Consider the following 8,567-nt stretch of genomic DNA (forward strand, 5'->3'; position numbering starts at 1 on the left):
TAGTTCTTGTTAAGCCTGTGTAGTTAGAAACCCATATACGTTATTCTGTAGCTAAAAGAAATCTACTGCATTATCCCTCCCATTGTCAAAGATGTTATGATGAAAAATGCCCACCACAATCAACTTGTCAAGGATGTAGTTCACTTCAAAGTTAGATTTAGGTCAATGGGTCCATTTCGATCTTGGCCTGGGCTTGCTCTTGTTTGTGAGTGGGTGAATAGCGTCCCCCTTTTCAGTGCATTAGTGTCCTGTATTCACTCCACACGACTCTGACATTTGAGTGCAGGCCTGAGGGGACAGGACAAAGGCAACCTGACCACACAAACGCATATTCACGTGCCTAAAAGCTAAAACGCACAACGGGACAATAGCGAAACATGGGGTTGAACAGAAACCTCATGAGAGCTTTCACAATAGGGGGCTTTCCCTTAAGAAACTCGATCCATAACCCTCCAGATTCATGCAAAAGTGATGGGGAAAGTATATTTAGCACATGCATACTCCAGCGCCTTTGAGACAGCTTTGACTGCGTTACTTCCAGGTCAGGAAGCAGAAACGTGCGTAAAGTGTGCCCACACTATAAGCAATGAGTGGGTCAAATCTTTATAGTGAGTGCATGTAGGTCAGTTTCTAGATAAAGACAAGTTGAAAGAGAGGAGAGGGGAAAGGTGCAAATAAAAGGGTTGTAAAGATTTCAAAGGAGAGATAAAGAAGATAGGAGAAAGGAAGCCAGATCTCCCCGGTGTAAGCAAGGCATAAACACAATCTTTAAAAGGCAGTTGGAGTAATCCCTGAGTAATTTCCCACTGAAGTCTATACTCAGCACTTCACACAACAATGTATAATTTTCTTTTCCTACAGGTATCTCTTTTAGTTTTTTCCATTTCCCTTCCAAATACTTCATAGCGTGACTGCATTGTAATTAAACTATCATTACAATAATCATGACTTTATAGAGGATGTGACCCTGTTCAACTTTTGAGTGTTGAATAGGCAATTGTAGAGTAGTTTTAATAGTGAAGAAGAAGGTATAATTGTTCAAGATATATAGACGAGATTGCTGCCTTGACTTGTCTTTTTGGATGAGCATGTGAAAAAAATCTGTTCAAATGTGCACTCAGGATTTTTGTGTTGTTTGGTTATGGAGTCACTAATTGTAAAATTTAGATATTGTAACTCAGTTTTGATATACCTAATAAAGACTAAATAATATAACATCATCTTCATTAAACCTAATTATAGTGACTGAATAATCTATGCACACAAAACACAACTCAACACAATGGTACATTGCTTAAATCCAAACAATGTAAGCTATTTGTTTTGTGTAAATGAGGTATTCTAATGTACTGTAACCTGACACTGTTTTATGCAGATTCATGCACACTCAGTCATAGCAGAGCTGTGTGGGCTGCGACGCAACACTGATCACAGATAATGGGCACACATGACAGAGATGGTTCTTCTGTCAGCCAGGAAGGAAAGAAGAGACGAGGGACAAAGAGAAGGGAGTGAGTGAAGGACGGAAGGGAAGTACTCAGAATCATCAGCAGACACTAACGAGACAAAAGGGAGGAAACGAACCAGGGCACACGCTCTCCGCACACACCCCTCCCCCTGCAAATTACTGGAGGCATCCCCATCTTCATCTCCATCTCTCTTGTAGTTCTCATCAGGGGGTTAATGTCAGGAGGCCTGACAGGGAAATACTACCCACCTGTGTTTATTACTACAAACAATTGATTTTAAATTGTGTTGAAATTGAATTTTGTTTGAACTAGGGCTGCACAATGTTGAAAAATATTCCAATATGCAATATGGCAATAATGGCAATATCAGTATGGACATTTAACACAATAATTTATGTATTTTAAAACAAAAATGCACAAGCCTTAATTTGCATGTCAAGACTTAACTAAGACAAAACCAAGACTATTCGAAGCTAATTTAGGACTTAATATAGAAAATCATAGATAAAAGCCTTTGTTTGAACGCTAAAACAACCTGTGAACTGCTCTTGCTCATATAACATCAGTCGTTTATAGGTGAAGATATTTTGAGACATTATTCTGTTCAACATCAAACAACTCACCCTGCTATAATCAATGTCCATGTGTAAGCATTTGTGAATTTTGCACAAAGGTGATAGCTCTAAGCGACAGTGAACCCACAAACCATGACAAAATTGGAACTTCTCTTTCTACTGTAAAGCTTTGTATCTCCATCCCCAAAGAGCACTGCAGTCAGGAGGCCCATCAGACCCAGCACACTCCTAATGCAGCCTCAGTCCTGTTCAACCAGACAAGTCACATTACAAATGGCTGCACATGAGCACACACGTCAGCCTGACACAACGCTTGCATGCACACTCTAACTCAACCGCCTTCCAGTTGCATAATTTGTACTCTTGAAAGGCCAAAGTGACACATGCAATAAATGCAGTTAACTGAAATGTGGTTGGTTGGAACACAAAAGGCTTGCATCATTGAAGCTTGTTTTATTAAACAAGTTGTACTATGTTCACCACTTCTCATAAATGAGTCCATTTCCTTCACAGAAGGTTTAAGCAATAACAAAACTCAACTGATGTCCATTCTGCAGTGTGCTTTTTGACCCGCTAAGTGGATTTGGAAAAAAAGGATGAACAACAACAAACTTTTAAATTAAAAACCATCGCTCACCATTTGGAAACCAGTGTTGTACAGTAGGGCAAAAAAGTATTTAGTCAGGCACCAATTGTGCAAGTTCTCCCACTTAAAAAGATGCGAGAGGCCTGCAATTTTCATCATAGGTTCACTTCAACTATGAGAGACAGAATGAGAAAAAAAAAATCCAGAAAATCACATTGTCTGATTTTTAAATAATTTATTTGCAAATTATGGTCAATAACAATTTCAATTCAATTCATTTATTTTTGTAACGCCCAAAATCACAACAAGAGTTGTCTTGAAGAGCGTTCATGTTTTGGTTGATGGGGGAAACAGGAGTACCCGGAGGAAACCCATCCAGACACGGGGATAAACATGCAAAACTCCACACAGAAAGGCCTGGGCGACCCGGGGATAGAACCAAACCCCCTTGCTGTGAGGCATGAGTGTTGCCACTCAGCCACCGTGCTGCCATAACAAACAAAGGTTCCTCTCAATACTTTGTTATATACCCTTTGTTGGCAATAACAGGGGGCAAACGTTTTCTGTAAGTCTCCACAAGGTTTTCACACACTGCTGCTGGTAGTTTGGCCCATTCCCCTGCAGATTTCCTCTAGAGCAGTGATGTTTTGGGGCTGTCACTGGGCAACACGAACTTTCAACTCCCTCCAAAGATTTTCTGTGGGGTTGAGATCTAGAGATTGGCTAGGCCACTTCAGGACCTTGAAATGCTTCTTACGAAGCCACTCCTTCGTTGCCCAGGTGGTGTGTTTGGGATCATTGTCATGGTGAAAGACCCAGCGACATTTCATCTTCAATGTCCTTGCTGAGGGAAGGAGGTTCTCACTCAAAATCTCACAACACATGGCCCCTTTCATTCTTTCCTTTACACGGATCAGTTGTTCTGGTCCCTTTGCAGAAAAAAAAAAAATCCTAAGCATGATGTTTCCACCCCCATGCTTCACAGTAGGCATGATGTTCTTTGGATGCAAGTTGAGTTTTTACCAAAAAGTTCTATTTTAGTTTCATATGACATTCTCCCAATCCTCTTCTGGATCATCCAAATGCTCTCTAGCAAACTTCAGACGGGCCTGGACATGTCCCTGGCAGCGTAGTGTGTTACTGATAGTAGCCTTTGTTACTTTGGTCCCAGCTCTCTGCAGGTCATTTACTAGTTCCCCCCATGCGGTTCTGGGATTTTTGCTCACCGTTCTTGTGGTCATTTTGACCCCACGGGTGAGATCTTACGCGGAGCCCCAGATCGAGGGAGATTATCAGTGCTCTTGTATGTCTTCCATTTTCTAATAATTGCTCCCACATTTGATTTCTTCACACCAAGCTGCTTACCTACTGCAGATTCAGTCTTCCCAGCCTGGTGCAGGTCTACAGATTTGTTTCTGGTGTCTTTTGACAGCTCTTTGGTCTTGGCCATAGTGGAGTTTGGAGTCTGAGTGTTTGAGGTTGTGGACAGGTGTCTTTTATACTGATAAGTTTAAACAGGTGTCATTAATACAGGTAATTAGTGGAGGACAGAGGAGCTTCTTAAATAAGAAGTTACGGGACTGTGAGAGCCAGAAATCATGCTTGTTTGTAGGTGACCAAATATTTATTTTACTAAGGAATTTACCAATTAATTCATAAAAACTCCTACAGTGTGATGTCCTGGATTCTTTCCCCCCATTCTGTCTCTCATAGTGGGAGAACTTGCACAATTGGTGGCTGACTAAATACTATTTTGCCCCACTGTATGTACTGTACACTCAAATGGCTCGCTGTAAAAAATGTGACCGCTTCAACCACTGACTTCAATGTGGCCTTTCATTTGTAATCATTATAAAGTTTCTGTCATATTTTTTTTTTTCCCCTGAGTGCATTACCCACAGAGGAGCTCCAGTAAGCTGTAGCCTAACTGACAGACAGATACACATCTACAGAGAGGGGAAACCACACTGCGTAACACAAACATTTAAACAGCTTGATTGCTTGTGGGGATGCACTAGGGGGATGGATAAGACTCATATTTGCTTTACAGCAGAAATAAGTGGACCTCAGAGTAAGATTGAGGCACTTGAAGAGCTTGAAAGACATGAGAGGAGTGGAAAGATGATCGGTCTCATGTTAATTACTCCCTCCGTTTATCATGGCTGCCACATGCTAATCAAACTATTTACTGTGATCCACCAAGAGAGCACCCCACTCAGCTGCAAGGTCAAAAGAGCCTCTTATCCTCATCTAGTAAAGGAGAAAAAGAAAGTGCAGTAGGCGGCAGCTGATAAAGAATAGTGATGATGGTAATACTTATTATGAAGAGTGCTATTGTGCAGTGTTTGAGGCATGGCTTGATTAATGAGTAACAAAGAATAACAAATTGCTTTCAATCAATCAAGGTTAATCAATGGTATTGTCACTATATTATATTATATTTCAGTGTGTGTTTTCTTACTCAAGTAACGCATCTTTTCCTTTAAACCACATATGTGAGTTTAAACAAAGTACAAACATAGTCACTTAGGACTGTCTGAGTGTATATACATCACTGACACATTTGCTTTTATATGCTTACAAACTGTAGATTTGTCTTTGTTTTTGACTAAACATATATTATTTGATCAAATAAATCAAATCAGGGAACAGCATGATGTCAGGTAAAAACATAATCATAAAATAGTGTCCATTCCATTTCTGTTCTGTACTGAGGGCTCTCACTGTGAGCTCAGTCCTTGTTATCTTAGCCTGCGTTATCAGAAGTATAATACTCCTTATATATAATACGGAAGCAGAGTTAGGGCCAAGGACCACTGGCAGGAATGGACAACACTATCACAATGTCTTGAGGGTTCATGTCTCCGGGTGTTGGGTCCTGCACTGATGGTCAATAAACTTCTCCTGTGTTAAAACTCCAGCGTCATGCCTCTTCTCTTCAACTCTCAGGGTACTACCATTTATTCTACAGCACAGGGCGAAATAATGATGTAAAATAACCTAGTTTCTTGTCTTCCTTAAGCCTGATTCTAATGACTGAATAAACAATGTCATTCAAACAGAACATGCACAGCCCAGTGATGCATTACATTACTTCATTCATAACAGTGTCAAATCAAATGTTATGATGCTTGCAGCTCTGAACACTTAAATATAAATGACACTGAATCTAAATAATATGTGTTGTTATTATTATATAGTAGTTTAGGGGTCAAAGTCAATAAGGAGGAGATATAAATCTATATTTATTTATCTAAAGGTAAGCTGACTTAGCACTAGCAGTGTGTATCAATCTGGGTCAGTTTGTGCAAATACACAATACAAAGACAGCCATAGGCACTTAGCGTAGCCCCATCCCCCTCCTCCCCGCACATACATGATATTAGCTTACTCTATCCACACAGCTATGTACATCTACACACATGAACACACCTGGTTAAGCAGCCTGCATGAGATAATAGCTGAAGGCTTTTCTTTGTCATTTTTGTTTGCGAAAAAAGAGCGAAACCTTTCACTAACACACATTTACTCAGCACAGACACCAATTTTTATCTGCCACTATAAATCTTTTTCGCGGATCACTTGCCTCAAACCTACAGCCAATATCTAACTTCCTCATGGTAGCAGTGGAGCAGTCAGCTGAACAGAAAAAAGATAAGAAAAAGACAGTGAACTATACTTGAACACAAAGAATGACATTTAAGCATCTGCGATACCTGTTACGTAGTCAATACAAGTTTCAAATGACTTTCCCCTGGTCTAACAGAGAGGGTGAAAAGAAAGGACAGAGGAGAACAGTATGTGCCATATGACCTCTCCTAACTCCTGGTCTGTCTAGATGCTTGAGGATGACCCTGGGTGGACATGAGAACGACACCGTAGTGGAGTGACAGATGCCACAAAAGGGCTAGCTAACAACACTACCATTTACCTTTTGGCTTGTCATTACTCACACTTTGAACCCTCTCCCCTTAGTTGTGTGTGTTTGACAACCTTTTAACAGCAGCTTGGCAAAATTTGAAGTAGATTTTTAAGAACTGAAATAAATCATTATAACATGAATATAATGTGAGTGACAGTATTATGACAAGAAATCTAAACAGCATACATTACTGACTGTATTTCCCTCTATCACTGGGACAAATCTATAAACTTAACTCAATTAAACAACATTAGTTTTAGCTTATTGATTCTTCTGCTATTAGAATAAGGGTTCGGTGGATCTATGGATATAAACTACCACTGAAGTAGCTACTGTTTATCATATATTTTGCACAGTACAGCAACCTTGTAAAGTATAATGTAATGCTGTAACTTTGTAAATATTATAACCTCATGCATAGCTAATACAGTATAATGCGGGCTAATATACATCTGTTTTTATCTCAAGAGAACTCATCTCCTCAAGTCAAAACATACAATAAAACTTTGACACTGAACTGACATGCAAAGCTATGTGTGCCCTTTGAGCTTGAGTTTAATGGCAGGTAAAATCCAGGTGCCGCAGGTCTACAGGGCTGTGGAGGTATTCTGTTATCACTCAACTATAAAGACCAAGCACAAGCCCAGGGAGAGCATTAATGATTTATAAAGCTGTTTCATCCATAGGCAAAAAACAGAATGTGTGGGCAATGCTTTCTTCTTTCTCTTTATAATATACGTATTGGTACAGAAACAACACATATTTACTAGAAAAAGAAAGATATCAAATTGACCTATTATGCTGTTTGTTTACCTTGACCACAGCTAGCACTAATAAAACATGTTAGCTGGACGTGCAATTTACAGTAAAAGTATCCTCCCTCACAGGACTACAAGAGAACTCATTCATTGTACAAGACTGCTCTGGGATACAGGGATATAGCATATGAGGAACAGCTTCATTTATCTACTGTGTTTAGGCAGTATTTTCAAGTCTGTCCTGTAGAAAACAATTACATGAGGGCAGTTTTATATATCTTGCAAGTCTCCAGTACTGTTTTGTTATAAATGGCTTTAACATTTTAATTAAAACCATACATATTTTACATAAAGAACTTTGTTTGTCACCTTCTTCCATTTTTTACATCAAGCTACCCCAAGAATAATATATAGACTTGAGCACAATCTTATGAATGTGCTCCAAGTTTCCATTCCTCTCATCAATATCTTTAAAAGCATCAACCGAGACTGCACAGTAAAATACTGAACATACAAATTCCTTAAAATCTATAGATTTCCCTCAAACAATGAAACATTAACATAATATGCAATCTCGTTCATAACATGCAACGTCATCTGTCTTTTTTCTCTGTATAATCTGAAAACATCATCATCAATTTGGTCATAAGCACTAACAGGTCTAATTATACCTTAATATCATAATCATTTTCACAGTGAATAGCTGCAAAAAAGCATAAACCTCATCTGCTTTACCTGTTCTTGCTTGACGGTTGCTCCTTGCGTTCTGGTAACAGTTGTGTCCTTGTTTGAGTAACAGCCGGCCAGTCAGCAGCATGCATCCATCCTACGAGCAAACAAGGGAATCCTCAGTCATGTCCCAGACTTCGGTACATAGAAAACTACTATAGCACACAGCCACACATGCTGCCTTCTTCAAGCCCAAACCAGACTGGAGCTGAGAGGGGTGTGTGTGTGAGCTGTGTGCTAGAGCCCGCCCCCTCACTCTTTCTCTCTGTCCTCTCTCTCCTCCCTCTCTCTCTTCCTCTCTCTTCAATTTCACCTCCCCCGGCTTGCCAATTGACTGCCAGCGTGTGTGCAAGTACTGGGTCTTAAGCCTTCAGATGTCTTGGCTGGTTCCCTCTTTTAATTTAAGTCTAGAACAAAAAGCAAAGAAAAAGATATAGAGAGGATAAGCACAGATGCTATCACATACAAAGTAATAGAGCAGTGTGTGCATAGCAAATTAATGGAAACAAATAGGAAACACAGCCAATT

At 39.8% G+C, this 8,567-nt stretch overlaps 1 protein-coding gene across 2 annotated transcripts in view; it reads right to left on the reverse strand.

The window, feature by feature from the left end:
- tiam1a (TIAM Rac1 associated GEF 1a) overlaps positions 1-8,243 on the reverse strand; it is a 55,019-nt gene extending 46,776 nt beyond the window's left edge. For both annotated transcript variants that reach the window (XM_033978328.2, XM_055226422.1), the window contains exon 1: positions 8,046-8,243. The gene's annotated coding sequence lies outside the window, so the exon portion shown is untranslated. The remainder of the gene's footprint in view (positions 1-8,045) is intronic.
- Positions 8,244-8,567: the final 324 nt, after the last annotated feature.

Source organism: Periophthalmus magnuspinnatus, chromosome 14 (genome assembly GCF_009829125.3).
Source record: "Periophthalmus magnuspinnatus isolate fPerMag1 chromosome 14, fPerMag1.2.pri, whole genome shotgun sequence".
NCBI lineage: Eukaryota > Metazoa > Chordata > Actinopteri > Gobiiformes > Gobiidae > Periophthalmus > Periophthalmus magnuspinnatus.